This window comes from Rattus norvegicus, chromosome Y (assembly GCF_021556685.1).
Source record: "Rattus norvegicus strain SHRSP/BbbUtx chromosome Y, alternate assembly SHRSP_T2T, whole genome shotgun sequence".
Taxonomy (NCBI): domain Eukaryota; kingdom Metazoa; phylum Chordata; class Mammalia; order Rodentia; family Muridae; genus Rattus; species Rattus norvegicus.
The window spans coordinates 55,509,796-55,530,815 of NC_141555.1; positions in this window are offsets into that span (position 1 = coordinate 55,509,796).

The following is a 21,020-nucleotide window of genomic DNA, read 5'->3' on the forward strand; positions in this document are numbered from 1 at the left end:
CGAACGCAACCTCCGAAGTCAAGTCACAGTCAGATCTTTTTGACTGTCCGTTGCCGGGTCCTCCCGACAAAAGTCGGCTCGTGGAACGTCTCTCGCGCGTCCCAGAGCCAGGACCCTACAAAGGCTGGCTCGCGGAACGTCTCTCACGCGTCCCAGAGCCTGTGCGATTGGGGCGTCCCCCGGTGCGCTTTCTAAAAAGGAAAAAAAAAGAAAGAAAAAGACTATTCGGAGTAGGAAACCCTTCTACTCACAGGCGCCTGTCCGGAGCGGGAAACCCTTCCGCTCAAGTACACTCAAATACAGGGCAGGAAACCCATCTGCCCAAGTGTACTGTCTGTCCGAGGCGGGAAACCCTTCCGCCCGAGTGCACTCAAATACGGGGCAAGAAACCCATCTGCCCAGATGTACTCGAAAACGGGGTGCTCTCAAATTCGGGGTGGGAAGCCCTTCCACCCGAGCACACCCAACTTAAACCTTAGACCATGGCACAATACACAGTACGAGAAGCACAACATACACACATACACATACATACACATACACAGCGGCCGCTTTCAACACTCACACCAACGTACATCCAAGTGGCATTCGGCGTTCCAGGGGGTCACGCTCCGATCCCGGACGAGCCCCCAAATGAAAGAGCGTACTCCATAATGGGGAGCTGCTTCTCTCGCTCCGATCGCAGGGTGGGGTGCCCCCAGGAATCACGAGGAGCCATTCTTGATGTAACAGCAAGAGGTAGCTTTTATTAACGAGATCCCGGGTCTTAGCGGGATCCCGGGTCGACACATATCTCACACAGGAGACAGAGGAATCGACCCCAACAGCTATCTTTTAAGGGGAGGAGGGACACCAGGAGTTTGGAAGCTGGTGGCTGTAGTTGATGGAGCACAGTATGGTCACATTAGTATAATACCTCCTGGTTTGGAAATGCTCATCTCAGGGCTCTGATGGTGCCCATGAGGCAGAGGTCTCAGCACTGAGCTTTGGATGAGTCAGCACTGGGGGAAAGCTTCAGGTAAATGACTATGTCTTTCTTCAAACACAATGAAAGAGGTTCTTTTCCCCATGTTTTCTGTCATCATAGAGTTCTAAAAACCTCTGTGGTCCAGATGAACTTAATTTGAAAGTCATTACAATGGAGATGGGGGGGTGTGAGCTGACCATTCATTAAGGAAATATTTGATGAGGCAAGAAAAAATTGCCAGAGCTAATATTTTAAACAGGATTAATGAGCAGGGTGGCTCCAAAAATTCATAAAATAAAATAACAACACAACACTCAGGCCCTCCTCTCTGTTGGCCTGACAGGCTTCTGACAGTGTGTCCTGATTTGTTTGTGTTAAATGGTAGAGGCTCTAGGCTTGCCCACATGGCCGATGTTGTCTCTCATCTGCACTTGACAGGATAACTTTATGTTTTTGTGTAAACACATTCCTAATGCCTTAATCGCTTTAGCTGATGTGGGCTCGGGTGTTTGCCAGCCAGTAAGGGATGAAGAGGCTTAATGTGTTTCTTCCTTAAAAACAAATACAACAACAACGACAACAAAAGCAGCAGCAACAACACAACCCCAAAACAAACAAATAACCAAGTTTTTATTTTTTTTAATACCACAACAACTTCATATTCACCAGAAAATTAAACTGGAAATTATGTTGTCTGGTGGGTACTTGTTCCTCTCTCTAGAGCACTATTGTATTAGGGTTTCCAGAGAAACAGAAATGGCAGCATGAATACACATTGTCTTAATTAGATTTCCATAGCTGTGAAAAGACACCATAGGCAAGGTAACTCTTTTTTAATTTAAGGATTGTTTTATTTTAATGACTGATCATGTGAGGCCACAGTGAGGTCACTATGCACAGACATGAAGAAAGCTTTATTTCTTGGTCTTTTCCTCCTTGGACAGAGTCTTAATGATCTCCTCCTTCTTGGACTGGAGGTGCTCCTCTCACTCGTTTTTGTGCTTCCTTGGTCTTACACCTGCGAGCCTGAGCTTACCAATCATGCCAGCTGTGGTGGTCAGCAGATCCTGCAGATCCTGTCCTTGTTTACCCAACTGGCATTAGATGCTTTCTCCACTCACATTTTGATGTGGGTTCCGTGAATCAAACCCAGGTCTTCATGCTTATGTTGTATCCTGGTTGATTTTCACTGACATCTTGACATAAATTAGAAGAGACTTGGCATAGTGTCACCTGGGAAGAGAGAACCTCAACTTAAGAGCTGCAACCATCAGATTGGCTTGTGTCCTAAAGTGTGAGAGACTGTCTCGACTGACAGTTGATGAAGCTGGCCCAAGCCCACTGTGGGTGTCATCATTTCTAGGCCAGGGTGTCTGGCTTCATGAGAACGCCAACTTAGCAAGGGCAAGTGAGTAAAGCTGTGAGTAGTATTCCTTTGTAATTCTCTACTGAGTTCCTGTCTGACTGCCCACAAAAGCTGATAAGCCAAGGTGCAAGCCAAAGAAATGTTTTCCTTCTACAAGTTGTTTTTGGCTAGAGTGCTTTATGACAACTCTAGAGAGGCAGACTATTATGTGAGGCAGACAATTTACTGACTTAGTGACCTGCTTCTTTGCAGTCACGCATTTTAAAAGAAAATCTGTCAGAATGGGCACCAAATGGCTGACTCTTTCTAGGGTGAATACAATAATCAGATTCCACAAAACTAGGATTTTATAAATAAATATATATATAAATATATATATATATATATAAATATATGTATATATATATATACATATATATCATACACATATATATGTATGTATATGTATGTGTATTGTTTATATATATGTGTTTGTATGTATTGTGTGTGTATATATATATATATATATGTATAGTATATTGTATATATATAGTTAAAAGATATCACATGTGTGAAACTAAGTGCACACACGCTAATATGTATATATGCATTTATAAAATTATCAGTGCATTCCATGTATGTATGCTTATGTGTGCATGCATGCATGTGTGCACATGTTCTTGGTGTGCATATGCATGCGGATATATGTGTCATGCATGTCTGTATGCATGTAAGTGTATGTCTGTGTTGATGCTACTTAGTCTTGTACTCCATGCCGTAACTGGCCTGCTTCTCAGTGTCACTTTAGATGGAGCTGATTGTCATCTCCTTCTGGTAGGAAATGATGGACTGAAAGTGAATACGATCATAGACTGTAGACCCCAGCAGAGTTCATACACACAAAGTGGGAGTGGCTCTGTACTCAGTTAGAAGCAGGTACTCAGGTCTCTGACCTCTTGTTTATGAGCCAGAGAAGGACACATTTCCTCTCTTCTCTCCTGCCCTGGTTTCCATGAAGTGTCCTCTTGCTGCTTCTCAGAGTTGCTGGTAGAACACTCCCTGCCTTTTGCCACAAGAGACAGACCTGCACCCGGGGAAGCCAAATCGGTCACAGAGGGTATCTGCTGCTACTGAATTCCAGGTTAACTCCAGCACTCCTCCTGATCACGTAAGAGAGCTATGCTGTCAGTTGTGGGGGTATAATTGATCGTTTCCACCTGCCTTGTAAACCTTGGGCCTTTATCTTTCTGGTCCAGGCTTCAGATAATGGATATACAGCGCATTTTGCTACTACATTGCCCTGGGAGAGAGCAAAAAAAAATTAATAGATATTATTAAAAGGCTTTTAATCCATGAACACATAACCAGCTGACATGGGCTGAAAGTGCCATGGTGAATGAACGGAGGATGTGTGAGGCATCTTCATCTAATAACCACCACTTGCCAAAATAAAGATTTCAAGTCAAAGCTGATGAGTCAAGTTCTTTTCTTTAAATCTGCTTCTGCCAATAACCCCACATCCGTAACCCATTTTATTGCCATCTCTTCTACTGAGAGCGGAGGCAAAGGCTTTCTATTCTCCCCAGTGTCCCAACAGACTCAGTACAGATTCCTTTGGGCTCTCCATGGAAGGGTACTTTTATTCCTAAACCCGCAGGCACCGTTTGGTGGGGAGGTTGTTTGGGGTTAAATGTCCCCATTTGTGTGTCCAGCTTGAGCTCAGTTCTCACATCGCATTCTCTTATCCGAGTTCTCGCCCACACAGAATCATTTCAGACAAAGTTGTACCCAATGTTGCCTAGGTGGGGCTTCTGTTCTCTTCTTTTCTCCTGGGCTTCACGGAAAGTGTCTCACCCACGAGTCCCCTGAAATCATTGACAAGGTAAAGCTCACCCTCGGGTGACCAGCAGGGGTTTTCAGAGAAAACAGGCACAGTGGAAGAAATATGGGAAGATTTATTAAGTCATGAATAGTCCCAGGACTAAAAATATATGAAATTAATAGAAAGAAACCCAGCTTAAATAAAAATGCAGGCGTTCGCACACACATAGACACACAGTCCTTCTACACAAGGATACACACACACTCAGGAGTTCACACTTCACAGACAGGTGTCATTCTGACTGTGTTCACAGCTGGCTATACTTACTGTGGGAAAAACTGCCACCTATGTGATTATTAAACCGTGCCTTTGCCTCCTGGGCATCCAGCTCAGTGATATTGCCTGGCATCCATGGACTTAGTGCCAATGGAATGGTCTGTGTATATGACTGGATTACTGGCAGCCTCCTCTTCAGGCCTTTGTGTTCTTTCTCCCCTCCTTTCTTGGCTAGCTCTGTGGGTTCGTAGGCTCAAAGTAGGGCAGAGCTATGGGGAAGGGGAAACCTGGGTCCCATGAGACAATGTGGAGCCATGTTAAGAAGGTAATTGCAGACAGAGAGGAGGTCTGGCCCTGGCTAGGCAGCTGATATTTCAAAAGCTCTTGTCTGAGTCATTTATTGACTTCCTCTTCAGAGATAACTATACTCGTAGAAGCAATACTTTCTATACCTCACCAGCTGAAAAGGAGCTTTCTTTATTGAATTACCACATTTCATTTTTCATTTTTGTAATGTATGCATCATGTGTACTCACGGTTGTGTGCACATGTTTGTGGAGGCTGAAAGACTGGTGTCAGTCTCGGAAACACCACCCAAATCATCTGAATCAAGGTTTCCCATTGTCCTGGATCTCACCAGTTAGGCTAGATAGGCTGGCCTCTCAAGCCTCAGGATCCACCTATCTCTATACATCAGCACCAGATTAATAATATACAGTGTGCACACACACTCCCAGCATTTCCTTCAAAGTAAGAGCCCGGACATATGGAGTACAAAGTTAAAATAATCAAGGAACTGGATAGATAGCTCAGATTTTAAGAGCACTGATTACTCTTCCTAGACGTCCTGAGTTCAAATCCCAGAAACCACATCATGGCTCACAACCATCTGTAATGGGATCTGATGCCCTCCTCTGGTGTGTCTGAAGATGGCTACAGTGTACTCATAAATAAAGTAAATAAAAAAAAAATTGAACGCAGCGTCTTTATGGCTTTCATAGGGCTGCCTCCTTCTCTTTCTTCTTTATCTTTTCCTCCTTGTCTTCTAAGTCTTATATATATATACGTATATATATATATATACATATATATATATATATATATACATATATATATACATACATATATATATACGTATATATATATTATTTGTAGGGGTGTTTTATTTGCATGCATGTATATTTACATTGGGCATGCCTGGAGCTCAGGGAAGCCAGCAGATGGTCTTCCCTGAAAGAGGAGTTACAGATGTGTGGGGGCTGCCATGTCAGTACAAGACATCAAACCTGAGTCCCCTGCAAGAGCAGCCAGTGCTTTTAGCTACTGAGCCGTCTCTCCATCACACAGTGGGGTCTCATCCTTAATGGCAGATGGGATTGTGGCCAGTCTTTCTGATCTGGTAGGAGGTGGATGCCAGCGTGATCATGAGAACTGCTGAATTAGAAAGGAAGGATTGGGTAGAAGGCTAGTTTCCTATATCCTTAAAGGAAAAGGCATCTAGGTTTATAGTTACTGGAGAAATAGGAACGGCCTCATGCATACATCAGTCACCTATTAGAGTAAATGTCGACTGGATTGTCCTCTTCTCTGCTTTGTAACACTAAAGTAAATGGCTCATAAAGTAGAAAGTAGTTCCCCCACCCCTTTAACAGAAATAACATAGACGTGCAAATGTTTTGACAATTAAATGGTAGGTAATGAGAGAAACTTGATGCCTGTTTTGACTGAAGGTTGACAAGGCTTTTGTAAGCATTTGAGTTGGGAACTGAGGTGGATGTTAACATTTGTTACCTCTTTCCTCTGTCTGGTGGCTTTCACTGCTTGAGTGCCAGCAGTCTTATGAAAATCAGACTGTGTTGTGGTTAAGTTGGGATAACAGGAGCTTAAAAATTTGTTAATGACTAGAAATTGGAGAAGGTGGAAGGTGGCCACTATCTGTTTCATGAGATCTGGAATTTTCCTTGAGTTCTTTTACAATAAGATGCTGAGTTTGGTGCAGCAGGCTCAATGCTTCGCTGTAGGCAATACCGTAGCCCTCTCTGTCACTTAGAAAACAAAAAAACAAAACAAAACAAAACATGAGCAGCAGACAAGCTCCAAAACTGGGTCTTTTTATACAGCTCAGAAGCCACCTGCCTAGGGAATGCTACTGCCCACAATGGGCTTGAACCTCCTAAGTCTGTGAATAATCAAAGCAGTTCCTCGTAGACATGTCCACAGACTCACAAAACACTGGGCTGTGGTGCTGAGGCAGGGGCATTATTGAGATACTTGTGTTTCTTTTGTCTTGTGGCTCTTTTCTTTCTTTCTTGACTGAGAATCTTCTGTTTGGTTACTAGGTGGGGGAAGGTAGACCACATAGGAAATGTACTACAGAGTCCAGCTTAACTTCTGCCTCTGGTCCTCTTGTTGGCCCTGAATGAAGCGTTAAGTTCATCCTCTCTTTCTGTTTCCACTGATAAACATTATAACCACTGGGTCATTAGCAATCTTTCTTGTACATGGAATGAGGACAGAAGTCACTGTGTCATCTCCTACGTAATGCAGACTGTCCTTCCTTCCCTTGAGCCTGCCCAGTTCACTGTGGCTTACAGTGATAGAAGAGTCAGAAGCTGCAAGCACAGGCTCCTGAGAATCTGTGAAGCATCATTCCACCCTGCTGCCTCATGGAGTCTGTTCTACTTTCCTTTCTGTGGCTGTGATAAAATGCTTGGATGGAAAGTAGTGTAGGGGAGAAAAATATTTTGACTTCAACTTTCAGGTCATGGAGGGGAGTCAGAGTAGGAACTACAACAAGGTCTTGAGGCTGATGCCACCAAGGGACTCTGCTTGTTGGCTTGCTCAAGCTCAACTAGCTTTCTTATACATCTCAGAATGGCCTGCCTAGGGAATGGTGCAGCCCACAGTGGGCTTGGCCCTCGTAAGTCAGTCAACAATCAATGCAATTCCTCATAGGCCTGTCCACAGACCAAAAGAATAACACAATAAGACATTTGCTAAACCCCCCCTCACCTGTGTGTCTGTCTGTATCTCTGTCTGTCTGTCTTTCTCTCTCTTCAAATGATGCTGAGTTGATCAGAGATTATAGTTAACCAGTTTATGCTAGCTGCAGCATGCATCTTGTTTTCTTGATTCTGTAGACTCATAAACGGTGCAGAGATATGCCCCAAGGTGAATCATACCCGAGTCTCACCAGGAACTGATTTAGATGAGATTTTTGATTCAGGAGTGAGTCAGCACTCTAAAGTACTTTGCTATGAAAATGATAAGCGATTTGGATGCCAGAGGGTAGAATTGGATTGAGTTGTGTTCTTTTTAAAAAGATATTCTGACATCGGTTATGTAAATGGCATGGTGGGTTCCATGGGAAGGATCAGGAGACAGATTACTCTTTAGAAAGAACTTCATGAGGAAAAGGTCAGCACCACAGACAGCCATTACAGCCATGATCGGGACCTGAAGCAGCAGTGAAAAACCTCTGTCTCTGATGGGGAACTCCCTTAGCAGAGATGGTTGCCAAAGGGAGCTGTTTTGTCCTCACTCTTTTGGCTTCAGTGTCTCAGGATGGCAGCAACTGCATTTGTTCTGGGAAAAGCGAGGTCTGACAGAGTCCTGAAAGGGGCCCTTCTGTACCTTACACACTCTGGAAGACCAGTGTTGCAGCTGGTCCTAGTTGGGCTCTGCTCCCTGCTGGGGACAGAGTCTACTGAGTGAGGCGGGAGACTTGAAACCTAATCCCCCATCAATTGTTTTAGACGTGTTTACTTTTTCTCATGCATCTCTTTAGAACATTCCTATTTATCAAGGACCACTAGTCTGTGTAATTCATCAGCTAAGTAAAATGCTCAAATGGCTTTCTTTCAGTCTAGCAGGATTTTAAAGGGTGTTTATTTAATTACAGGCTACTCTTGAGATGGACAGATAAGCCTAATAGAGCATTTTATTTAGTGGGGTAATGACACCAGAGGCACAGCAGATGTGTGTGTGTGTGTGTGTGTGTGTGTGTGTGTGTGTGTGTGTGTGTGTGTGGTGACAGCAGTAACACTGTCAATTTCTCCCTGTCTACTCTTCAGGTTTGACGCTAACTTGGAAATTTTAGTGTGACTTCAACCTCTCCCCTACACCTTTGCCTCCTTCTCTTTCCCTCATACTTCTCTCCATTTCTCAATCCTCCAGGGAGGGACACCAGCTTTCAGTTCACAGGGTAAGAAAGCCCAAGTCTTGAAGATGCAGTTATTCTTCTCTGTAACTTACAGGCTGCAATCAGAACATGTCCACCTCTGAATTAGTTCTCCTGATAAAAGAGACAGTCTGTTCTGGGTGCAAGCACAGAGCCATGTGGAGGTGGAACCGTTTTTGTGAGAGAAAATCCCTTGGGACACTGAGAAACACACACAGCAGAAAGCATGGCATGAAGGATGCAATAGACAATATCCAGATGGGGATTGGGAAGATAGCTCAGTGGGCAAGAGCCTTTGCTTTGCAAGCCTGAACAGTTCATATTCTCTCTGCACCTTTGTAAAACTCTAGGCATGGCTAATCCTGTCTTCAACATTGTAGGGTGGAGGTAAATTACTCCTTAGAAAGAACTTTATGAGGAAAAGGTCAGCACCACAGACAGGCATTACAGCCATGATCAGGACCTGAAGCAGCAGTGAAAAACCTCTGGCTCTGATGGGGAACTCGCTTAGCAGAGATGGTTGCCAAAGGGAGCTGTTTTGTCCTTACTCTTTCGATTGCCAAGAGCATCCTGGCCAGCCACACAAGTCAAAATAGTGGGCTGTGGTTCATTGAAAGACGGAGAATAGTGAGTAAGAGAATGCACATTCTACTCATCTCTGCACGTATGTACACTTGTATGTGCCCTCACACATGTGAAAAGGCACTCAACTCATACACACACATGAATCCCCCAACCACACCCCTGTCAAAACCTGAGTTCAGCCGCTCTATATCCTATGTGACTTAGTATTATAGGAACACGAAATTTTACATTCTCCTTGTCTTGTAATCCCCATTTTCTGTTCAGTTTACAAACACAAGAAACTAAACTTATGATTTCCCAGCCTCGGTATGGTGTGTCATAGCTTTTGGTCTTTCTGGAACAGCATTTGTCTATCAACGGAGGGACTTCAACAGAGGGGCTTTGCAACGTAACCTCAGTGACATGGAGCCATTTGAGGGTTTTAACTGGGTGACTGGCATCCTCATTTTTCCTTGTGAGAAATAGATTGGACAGAATGCATAACATCACTCGGTTACAGGATGAACAACACATCAGAGCCTGGGAACAGTAAACTTGAAAGACCCCCAGACTTCGGAAGACTCTCGCTCCAGTCACGGGTTGTGGTACCCTCAGGAAACACAAGACGCCGTTCTTGATGTAATCAACAACAGGCAGTTTTATTTACGAGATCTCCGGCTGACACGTATCTCACACAGGAGATTGAGTCAAGCCCTGAGCCTCTCTAGGCAGGAGCTTATATAAGGAAAACCAGGGGTTTCGTGTGGATACACATAATTGGCTAATACAAAGGGTGCACAGTTACTTTTGGCACGGAGGTACATCAACAAAGCATATGTGTAATCTAGGATCTCAGCAATGTGGGCAGGGCAACTCATCTCACTGCAGCAGGGGGATGACCCATCCTCAGGGAGTGTAGGAAGGGGAGGGGGTGGCTCCAGATGGCCAGTGTCCTTGGGAGCTGATAGTCGGGCCAGTGAGCCCTACCTCAATTTTTTTTAGGCATAGCCAGACTTTGTTCATGACTAACTATTAGAAATTTTAACCCTTCAAACTGATGTCACTGAGGTTTTGTGTATGTGGTGTATGTTAAAACAGTGGATCTGAGAGAGAGAGAGATAGAGAGAGAGAAAGAGAGAGAGAGAGAGACAGAGAGAGAGAGAATGAGCTTGATCTTAAAATATTTGTTCAATGTATAATATGATCAGAATATTACACCTCATACTTCAAATGTATACAGTCTCCATTTGTCAAGCATACTCGATAAATCTCAAAAAGAAAGGTAAAGGGGCTTTGGGACAGAAAGTTCTGGAAGGGGCTAGGGAGACCGTCTAGCAGTTAAGTACTCGCTCCTCAGAAACTTACATAGATGCCCCATGGATGTGGAGACCATCCTTTAATTCCACCTAGGAAGGCAGAGGCATGATGCCCAGAGCAAGCTGTCTGGAAAGATGACCCATACCAAGTGGAGCTTTGCCTGTGAGTGAGAGTTGCTGCCACAGTGAACAAGACAGACAAGACATTAAGGATATTTCCTGAATGTACCTTGGTCTTCCACATGTGTGTGCATGCTCATGTGTTAACTGGGTGTCTAATTATTTCTCTGTCTCTCTCTTTCACTCTCTCTCTTTCTCTCCCTCTCTAACTCTCTCTGTCACACACACACAGAGTCTCTCTTACACACACACACACACCCACACCCACACCCACACACACACACACAAACACAAACACTGAACAAAATTTATGTTCTGGAAGAGGGATGACCAGACTGGATGGATAAAATCAGAAATAACAAATTGTGTTGGAAGTCGCTGTGAAGGAAGAGGGGGACCAGAGGGAGAGTTGTGAGTGTGGCTGTATGCTTGTGCCTAAGTATAAGGCCATATAAACCCAGTGCCACCTCCTCCAGGATCCCAAAGCCATAGCTCTAGCTGAGGTATAGTTAGTGATGTCCACTGTGTGTGTGTGTGTGTGTGTGTGTGTGTGTGTGTGTGTGTGTTGTGTGTGTGGTGTGGTGTGTGTGTGTGTGTGTGTGTGTGTCTGTGTCTGTGTGTGTGGTCACTTTTGTGAGTGAATGTGTCCACAAGCCCATGCTCATAAGTTCGCGATCCTGAAAGTGCTTTAGCGTCATCTTAAGTCATCACAGCTCTCAGTGCCTGAGGTTAACTGATTTCCAGAAAGCATCTTAGTTGGGCTGACTAATGTTTCATTACATTACAAGGACATTTTCTACTGTAGATAAAATAAACACATATATTTTAGAATAGACAGAGACTTGAAAAATGGAAGTGGAATAAATATCACTACCGACTTTGCATTAAAAAACACATTTATTTAGAAATCTCTTGGAAAGTTGAAGTTTCCCATATAACCTACACATGATTTCCATATATTAGCATCTTACATAATCATAAGAAAATAATCACACTGTAGATTCGAATCCACACTGTATTTAGAAGCTAAGTGTCCTGTAAATGTATTAAAGTTTTTTTTTTTTCTCACTTTGGGTGGTACCTATCCCTTACGTTTCCCCTAGCCTTTGAAGGTTGTCAAGGTATGAATGGCCCGTTTTCCAGGCTCTTTGCTTATGATCCACCTGTCTGGTCTACTGAGCCTCTGTACCCTATCCTGTAGGTCCTCTATCTCTGATGATACCCTCACCCTTGTGTATTGATGCTTTTGAACTCTGATTTACAATTTTTCTTGTGCAGCCTTAGGGAAGTTTGGCACCAACTGATTTCATTCAGCCTGTGCTATTTAACAGATAAATATCCGCTGAACTTTAAAATATTCATTTGAATAATTTTATTTTATATAGATAGTATTATGATCTGGTGTGGAGTTCAAATATTTCACACCAAGGAACTGAATTTAGGACATTGTGTAACCTTTTAAAAACCATTCTCGGGTTTAAATTTTGGTGTGTGTGTGTGTGTGTGTATGTGTGTGTGTGTGTGTGTGTGTGTGTGTGTGTGTGTTTGTGTGTTCATATGTTTCACAGTGTCTAGGATGCCATCTACAAAATCTGCACAGATAAATCCCAGAATAGTCGGGTGGAAAGTCTTGAAGCTCCCCTCCCCCTACTGAGGAACTAATGGCAACTGATGACTACAGGTCAGAGGGCCCATTTTCTTCATGGATTTGGCCCCTGACGGCTGTCCATGCTCCACTGGATGTTTGTACTCACCCCCACATATCTAGTCAGCAATAAATGGACTCAGACGTTTCTATTAAAATGCAAGTGGTATTAGGAGGGAGGAAAGGGGAGGGATTTGAGGGGAGGGGATGGGGATGGATTCGCTCAAACACATTATGTGAATGTACCAAGTTTTTAAGGAAAAAAAAATAAAACAAAGTAAATAAATAAATAAATCTGCTCATGTGTGCACAGGTGCATGGGTTTATGTGTGTGTGTGGGGGGGTTGCAGCACCGTGCTACAAGAGGATACCATGCAGTATCTTTCTCTATGTCTCTCTGCGATTTTCTTTTGATGCACTTCGGTGGTGTGAATATGCTTGGCCCATGGTAAGTACCACTAATAGGAGGTGTGGCCTTGTTGGAGAAAGTTTGTCACTGTGTAGGCCAGCTCTGAGGACTCCTAGTATTCAAACTCTGCCCAATGAGGTAGATTTGATGCTCTTCCTGGCTGCCTGTGGCTACAAGTCTCTTTCTGGGCTGCCTTCGGATTTAGATATAGAACACTCTCCAGCACCGTGTATACCAGGACACTGCCATGCTTCCCACCATGATGATAATGGACTGAACCTCTGAAACAGTAAGTCAGCCCTAATTAAATATTTCCTTTATTAAGAGTTGCCTTGGTCATGGTGTCTCCTCACAGAAATGTAACCCTAACTAAGACAGGTGGTGTCATTGCCTGATCCCAAATTCTCAAAATTTCCTCCGGGCTGGAAGCCTGCAGACCTTAATGATTCTGTTCCCCCTTCCTGTCCCTGGGGTTACAGGTTTCCCCTGCCTGTTTCATGATGACTGGGATCTGAGTTCAGTTCTGCCTAGGCAGCAGGCGGTTTCACCCACCGATCCTCCTAAGTCCCATCATGTGGTTTTTAAGGGTTACCAAACGATTATGGTCAACATGCAAACACAAATTATAGATGGCAAGTGCATCTTGACCTCACCTTGTTTCGGTATATTTGAGATGTTTCAGTGTCTTGATTTCACCTTGTTTCATTATATTTGAGTTGTTTCAGTGTATTTGAATGATTGCTGAGGATTGGGAGACTTAGCGCGAGATAGGAAAGAGAAAGTGAGGATGCAAAGATCTATTGGATCACTGCCACTTGCCCTTGCATTCAACATTTCATATTTAAAAACAACAACAACCACTACCATTGACAATAGTCAACAACAAGGCATGCATGCAACAGACAGGCAGAGAAGACACTAAAGGGCATTACATACTTGTAACCTCACTTTCTCCGCTAAAGCCTCATGTATTGAGCTGATGGATTTTGTGGTCAAACCCTGATTATTAATCCCTAGATGAGAGACCCATAACACCGAGATGAATGACACCATGGTCGATGGGATAGTCAGAGCTTGAGATTTTCTTTCCTTGTAAAATTAACCCAGGTGGGAACTAATAACGACAGCTCGCATATAAAAATAAAAAGCCTTTTAAACTGACTATTGGAATTGTTACTATATATCCCAGTTCTTTGCATTTTTTTTCATTAATGTGTTGTTTTCAGCACCATGCTTGCTACATAGAAAACTGTGCATTTTCTACACTATGTATCTTTTGGGGTGCACTCTGTAAGCTAAAGACTAAATCAATCCATATCAAAGGGTTCTTCCCTGTCCTGTTTACAGAACTGAAATTAAACTGTTTTCATAAAGCATTTCCCAGTTGCCTCGCTCCTTGTTGTTAGGGCTTGAGTGTGAAATTTCCCCAGGGTCTCATCTGTGGGAACACTTTGTGTCAAGCTGATGGCACTGTCTAGGAAGGTGGAGGAATCTTTCAGGATGTGCCCTAGCAGAAGTAGGTCACTGGGGCAAGAAGGAGGGAGCTGGCTGGTTCAGACTGAACTCTTGGATGCCTGATCCACCCAAATATAAACAGGGCTCCTGCAAGTTCTCAGTGACACAGATCAATACACTGTTGCCATGTGGTCATTTCCACGACAGTCTGAACACAATGACTGTGACTGTTTGCCCATAAAACCTCTATTCCTTCACATTGATTGTGTCATGAATTTTAACACCTTAACATAAAAATAATGTAAGTGTGCATCTGCGTGTGTGTGTGTGTGTGTGTTTGAGAGAGAGAGACAGAGAGACATAGAGAAAAGAGATAGAAAGAGACTGAAAGAGGGAGAACGTGTATTATATTAAGTACGTATAATTTGCTCCTTGAATCATAAGGCAGTCAATTAGTTTGATTTATGTTCAATATTTGAATTCTTTAAAGTCATACAGCCTTATATTACGGAGCTAAAGCTAATAGTCTAAATTTTCTATTAAATAATAAATTGTCTTTATCCTTGAGAATTTCATACATGTATACAATGAAACATGGCCATAACCTCTTCCATTTCACCCTCAGCACTGTCCAAATTCCCTGCCAATAACCATCCCTCAAAATTCATAAATTCTTTCCCAACCTTTAACCACTAAGCCCAGTTAGCATTGGTTATGTACTTATGGGTGTGTGACCATCTACAGGAATGTGGGAATTCTACCAGTGACGGAACCCTTAGAGAAGAATGATTCTTTTACCCCAGCAGCCATCAGGACCTGAAAACCTCCTCAGTAAGGGATTCTGTCTAGCTGGTGGACCTTTATAGACCTATGCAGGTGACCACAGCTGCTGTGAGCTCACAATTGCAGCAGCCATGTCATGTCCTGAAGGCAGCAAATCCCAGCCCTTCTTCTCACCCTCTGGGTCTTACACTCTTCCCACCTCCTTGTCCAAGGTGCTTCCCGAGTCCCAGGGGTTCAAAGAGACTGAGTGCTCATCCATAAATGGGGCATCTTTATTGCTTCCCACGCTATACTGCTCTCTTAAGAAACATATTTTAGGGCTGGAGAGATGGCTCAGTGGTTAAGAGCACTGACTGCTCTTCCAAAGGGGCTGAGTTCAATTCCCAGCCACCACATGGTGGCTCACAGCCATCTGTAATGTGATCTGATGCCCTCTTTTGGTAGTGTGTCTGAAGACAGTGACAGTGTTCTCACATACATGGAATAAATAAATAAAGCTTTAAAAAATGAATCTTTATTTAATTTTTTACTGTAACCAGAAACTTTTTCTTTTTATTAATCTTTATAACATTTACACACACACACACACACACACAAACACAAACACACACAAACACACAGAGAAGAAGAGAGAGAGAGAGAGAGAGAGAGAGAGAGAGAGAGAGAGAGAGAGAGAGAGAGATCTAAAGGACTAAAATATACTCCTAAGTCAAAGATAAAGCCCAGACACTTGTCAACAGGATTGTGGAGAGTTAAGAGTGGAATGACCATGGAGCCTCCTGAAGGCAGGAACCAGAGACAGTGGCTCTACCAGGTTGGGCGTCTACTGTTCTTCAATGTCTTCATGACCAGGATTGGTGAACTGCAGACTAGCCATGTGGGTGTTAGCCTGCAAAGTGCACTTGGTATGGAGACTGAAGTCTGATGCCCAGGCTGCCTTGGTTCCCTCTCACTTCTATGATTCCTAGGAGACTAGGAAATGTTTCACCAGGTTCAGTAGTATTATACAAACTGCAGTCATGGGTAACTTTCTTTGCTGTTAACTGTCTGTGGAGTTTGGCTCCAAATTTCTTAAATAGCCTTGAAAGGGATTCTATTTAACTCATTCTAGGGTGATCTGCCTTTGTTTTCCATAAAGGTTCTGTGAGATAGATAGTGATCTGCTCCTAGGAGTAAACCAATGTCTTGACCTTCTGAATCTTCCGAATGGAGTCCTTGGCTGAAGTTTGTTAGAACGTCAAACTCCTCCCAACAGATATCTGTGCCTGGAAATATATCCTTTATGTAGGTCTATTCTTCTGGTGTGTGTGTGTGTGTGTGTGTGTGTGTGTACATGATGGTATCACAGAAAAGGCTGTCGAATCTGCCATTTATTTTTTTTTTACTGTGTGTGTGCTTTCCTATTAAAAATTGTTCTTATGTTTCGTAAGAGTTTCCATAAAAGCCTCATTTTTAGGGAGAAGATCTTCCAAATGCGTCTTCCTCTGGTCTCAAGAGATGAGAATGAGTCATTAGCATGGAGGGCTGAGTGAGAGCTGCTGGTTGGTTCCCAGTGATGCTGTGGGCCCTAACTTTGTAAGCTTGGCTCTGTGCTCCAGCCAGAGCCTCTGTATTCTTTGAGCCCCTCCTTGGGAGGTGAAGTATGGATTGTTTGTACTGTTTGCCCTAGCACTGAGCCTATTTTGAAATTGTTTTCCCTGCCTCCCTCAACACAGTGCATTGTGAGTCCTTCCACATGGAAAACCGCTGGCCACATTGAACAGGGGAGAAGGGAGATTTAAAGTAAAATACAAATGAAGAAAGCAGGAGTGACAGCCATGTATGCGATACCCCGACAGCTAAGGGGGTGCGGAAACATGCAGGTGGCTGCAGAACTTACAAAATTTGGTTGGCACTCATTCCTCCACACAGCTCACCTAATTTTGCACCAAATATTCGGGTCCTTTGATGGCTATCTTTCTATAAATCCTCAATTGGGCTGAGTGTGTCTTCGTGTATATCTCTGCATGTGTGTGTCTGTGTGTATGTCTCTGTGTCTGTCTCCCTTTCTGTGTCTGTCTCTGTCTCCCTCTCTCCCCCTCCGCCTCCTCTTACCGCTCCCCCTCCCCTTCTCCTTCCCTCCATGCTTTTCTTAGTTTGCTGTCATATAGTGGGAACCTCCAAAGTTTCAAACTCACTTCTTTTGCGGCGTTGTTCTGCCTGAGAAACCACATAATCTGGAAGCTTGTGCTAACACTGGACACTTAAAAGTTACTAGTTATTAGAAATTGTGTTTAAATTTAAAAATGATTTCCTCATTTGTGTGGGCTCACGGACACGTGTAGGCAGTGCTTACTGATTGATCAGGGCGCCGTATACTTCCGACCTCATACAGACCCTGACAAGGATTACTTCCTATGCTGTGTGACTTATTTTTTCTCCTTCCAATGAAGGTGCAGACTTGAGCCATTTCCGGTGTCTGCACTTAAATGAACTAGTTCCGGTTTCTCAACGGCGTCCAACATCTAGGTTGAGACCTTGACGTGGGACATCCGCGGCACGGCACAGCTTTCGGTTGGGCTGAGCAAGAGGGATCTCTGGTTTGGATTGTTTTCTCTGCCCACAGTACATGGGATTAAATCGAAGACCCCATGAGTCTATAGTGCCTTCTGTGAACTCTGTGTTGTTATTATCTTTTCAAATTCTCTTAGTCTTGGCCGAGTCGCTGACAGCTCCTTCGCTCTGTGAACTGACTGCCGTCGTTTTATTACAGCGATTTGATCGATATGTTGCATTAATTTTTAGCTCTCCTATCTCCATATTCTGAGAAAGGCTACCTCTCTCTGTGGCCTCAGTTGTTGGATGCTACCTCTTAGGAGGTCCCATGCCCTTCCTTTGAGGCTCTGCATCCCTGCAGACAAGGAGCTAAAGTCTTTGAAACAAAATTCAGTAACTCCACGGTGGCTTTTTCATGCCTTTTGAGAAATCCAAGGACAAGTCTTTCCACTGGCAGCTATTCACACACGTTAAACTCTTAAGTCGAGATATCCAATTTGTGTTTTAATCCTAATATCAACAAACACATGAGTTACAGGTAGATTTATTGAAAGAATCAAGTATGAGTTTGTATGAGGGGCTGTTATTTAGGAGATGTAAAGAAATAGGGTTTGTATGTGTTCAGTACAGATATGGTATTTTAAAAACCACTTTTATTAGTTCCTTGAGAACTTTGTACATTATATAATGATAGAATTTACTTCTCACTTCTCTTCCCAACTCCTCCCAGTTCCATATACACCTAATTCCTTTTCCCAAATTCAGGCTCTCTTTCTCCCCTCTGTAATAACCCACTAAAGTCATTTATGCTGCCCATAAATTCATGGGCATTGGGCAAGCCACTGGAGCCTGCCCAACTTATCACCATCTTTATGTTTGTAGAAAACTGACTCTCCCTTTCCTGTCAGCTAGGGCTGACGCTAGTGGTCCTGTCTTGTATAGAAGACAATGCTTTGTTCTGGGTCTCGATAACATCTGTATCTTATATTTCCACTCCCTCTTCCTTGTGGGTTCCTAAGACTCAACTCCTTCCCTTTTTGCCTCTCACTTTGAGTCTGTGTATATACTTGTGTGTCTATATTAGTGATGTCCCATTTTACATTCAAACCAACACATGGTGGGGGGCATCTTTACAATTGATTGCAGACAAAATGCTGCAATGCAGACATGGTGTAGCTCAGTACCAGAAAGAAATAGGAGATTTTGAGAAACCTACCCAGCTGTTTCTAATGTGAGGTGAAGTTTAGACCTCTGACACAACCTTCTGGCCCTACCCTATGGGTTTAAGATACACATTGTCCCAGTACAATGTTCAAAGGTGGGACTATGAAAAGCAATTGGACCCTGTGTGCTGTAATCAATGAGTTCATCTGTTGATGGATGTGTATGAAGGTGGCAGGAAACTGGGAGATAGGAAATTAAGGAACTTAGTCATTTGCGACATGTCTTGGAGGGTGTTTTTTGTTCTTGGTCTCTTCCTGTGTTGATGCTTCCTGGATGCCAGTGGGATTAGCAGTTGAGCTCTATCGTGACCCTTTCATGATCATGTGACCATGGACTGAAACCTATGAAACCATGAACCAAATAAGTTTGTTAACTATGTGAGTTGCTAGGCAACTTGTAAGAGTGATGAATGGGATTAACATGAAAGTGGCCAAAGTGATGCTGACCATACCAGGTCATGTCTGGATATGATGTAGGAGGACCCATGACTTAATCCTTTAAACACTTTTTCTGGAGGCTGCACTCTAAGAGAAGAACCAATGTATCCCAAGTGGTTTTATCCAGACGATTCTGCCAATGTATCTGTTGTCTTAGCAAATCAAGAACCTCCTGCTTCCTCCTCTTGTTGTTCTCCTGACTTCACTTCTGTGTTTTTAATAGACTTCGATATCGTATGAAATAGTGGGAAATGAGTATTAAAAAAGGGAAGGAAGCTATAAATTTTGCTATAAAATCATTAAAATACACACTTAAAATAAATGGATTTTTAAGTATGTACATTATACTTCAATAAGGCTGCAGAAAAGGCTTGGACAACAATGATGCTTGTCGTGTGATTTGCTATTTGTCATAGTTCCTGTGATTTTGAACTTAATAGTAGTGGGTTTTATTACAGATGACTCAGACACCAGGTTAACCATACAAGCAGAACACTCCGTTCCATCAGGGAAAAAAAAATCATGTCAAATTCATTGGCTTTCTTGATGAGGGTTTTTCTGGTCACAGCCTAGTTGGCTGTTAGTTGGACAGCTATTGGCTGAGAGCAAAGATGGAGAGAACACAATGTTTGCGGGGATAACTGAAGGTTGTGCTCATAAAAGGGGATGAGTTTCACGGAGTTCAGTTGCAGAAGCTCCAGTTGGTGATGGAGCTGAGGCCTAGGAGCCTTGCAAGACTGCCATAATATGTTTTGAGATGTCATGGCCAAGTGGGAGATAAGACTAGATGAAGTGGAAAAAATTTAGTTTCTTTGGAAACTCACTTTTGTCACAGGATGTTTTTCTGGAAGCTATGTTAGGAGAGGATATTTTGCTGAAGCAGACACATGAGAAGGCATATGATATTTCGCTGGAGCACACGCTTGAATGGGGACAGGATGTTTATGAAGAACATAAATGAAATCCCACAGACAGGGAGATGACATTTTTACATTGCTACACCAGCAAGGCTTCAATGTTCTTCGATAGTCTTCCTTCCGCAATGATAAATGCACAAAAGAACCTGAGCTATTCGGGCTGATTCTGAATGCTTCTGCTGCTTCTTTTGGTTTCTTAGAGACTTGTGGTCTCTGCCAGATCAAAGCACTGCTACTGATTCATTTTTTGCATCTCCTATTGGACAGTACTGCACAATGAAGATTGGAGTTACCCCAAAGAATTACTTCTAAATAGGTCCACAACTCTCAACCTTTTCCTATCAACTTTCTCTCTCTCTTACCTCTGGTTGGTGGGCTAGAAGGGTGTTTGAAGTGTTTTAGAACCCTAAATAAAGTAGGTTTTGAAAAAATCTAAGCGTACAGATATATTCATGGGTTTTGAGAAAGGGTTTTGTCTCCTGCTGAGAGGAGATGATATGTAGGTTGTTACTTTTTGGTTCTGTGGTCTACTGTGAGCCATTAAATGGCTAGTGACTGACAGTCTCCCAGTAAGTGTAGCACACACTAAAATGCTTTTGCTTGGCGTTTTGAGCTGTAGAATGTATTCATTTCTTGTCATATATACTCAAGTATTCATGTTGGTGACAGTAGTTACTCTTCAGTTCTACCATACAGGGAAGTGGGTCTATACACTGAGAGAAGAGAGTGTCTGGTGGTGAGTATGTAACATGGAGTAAGAGAAACATTACGGTGCTGGGTCTCTCTCTCTCTCTCTCTTTTTTTCCCCCAATTTGACAATCTGGAGTCAACTTAGACGAGAGAACAATTCAAGAACTGCCTCCAATAGTTAGTCTTTGGGTAAGTCTATGGAACATTTTCTTGATTAATGATTATTGTGGAAGGGCCCACCATTGTGGGAAAGTTCATCAGTAGTCATGTATAAAAGGAATAGCCTTTTAGGCTGTAAGAAATAGTAATGGAGCAAGACATGGGGAGTGTGGCGG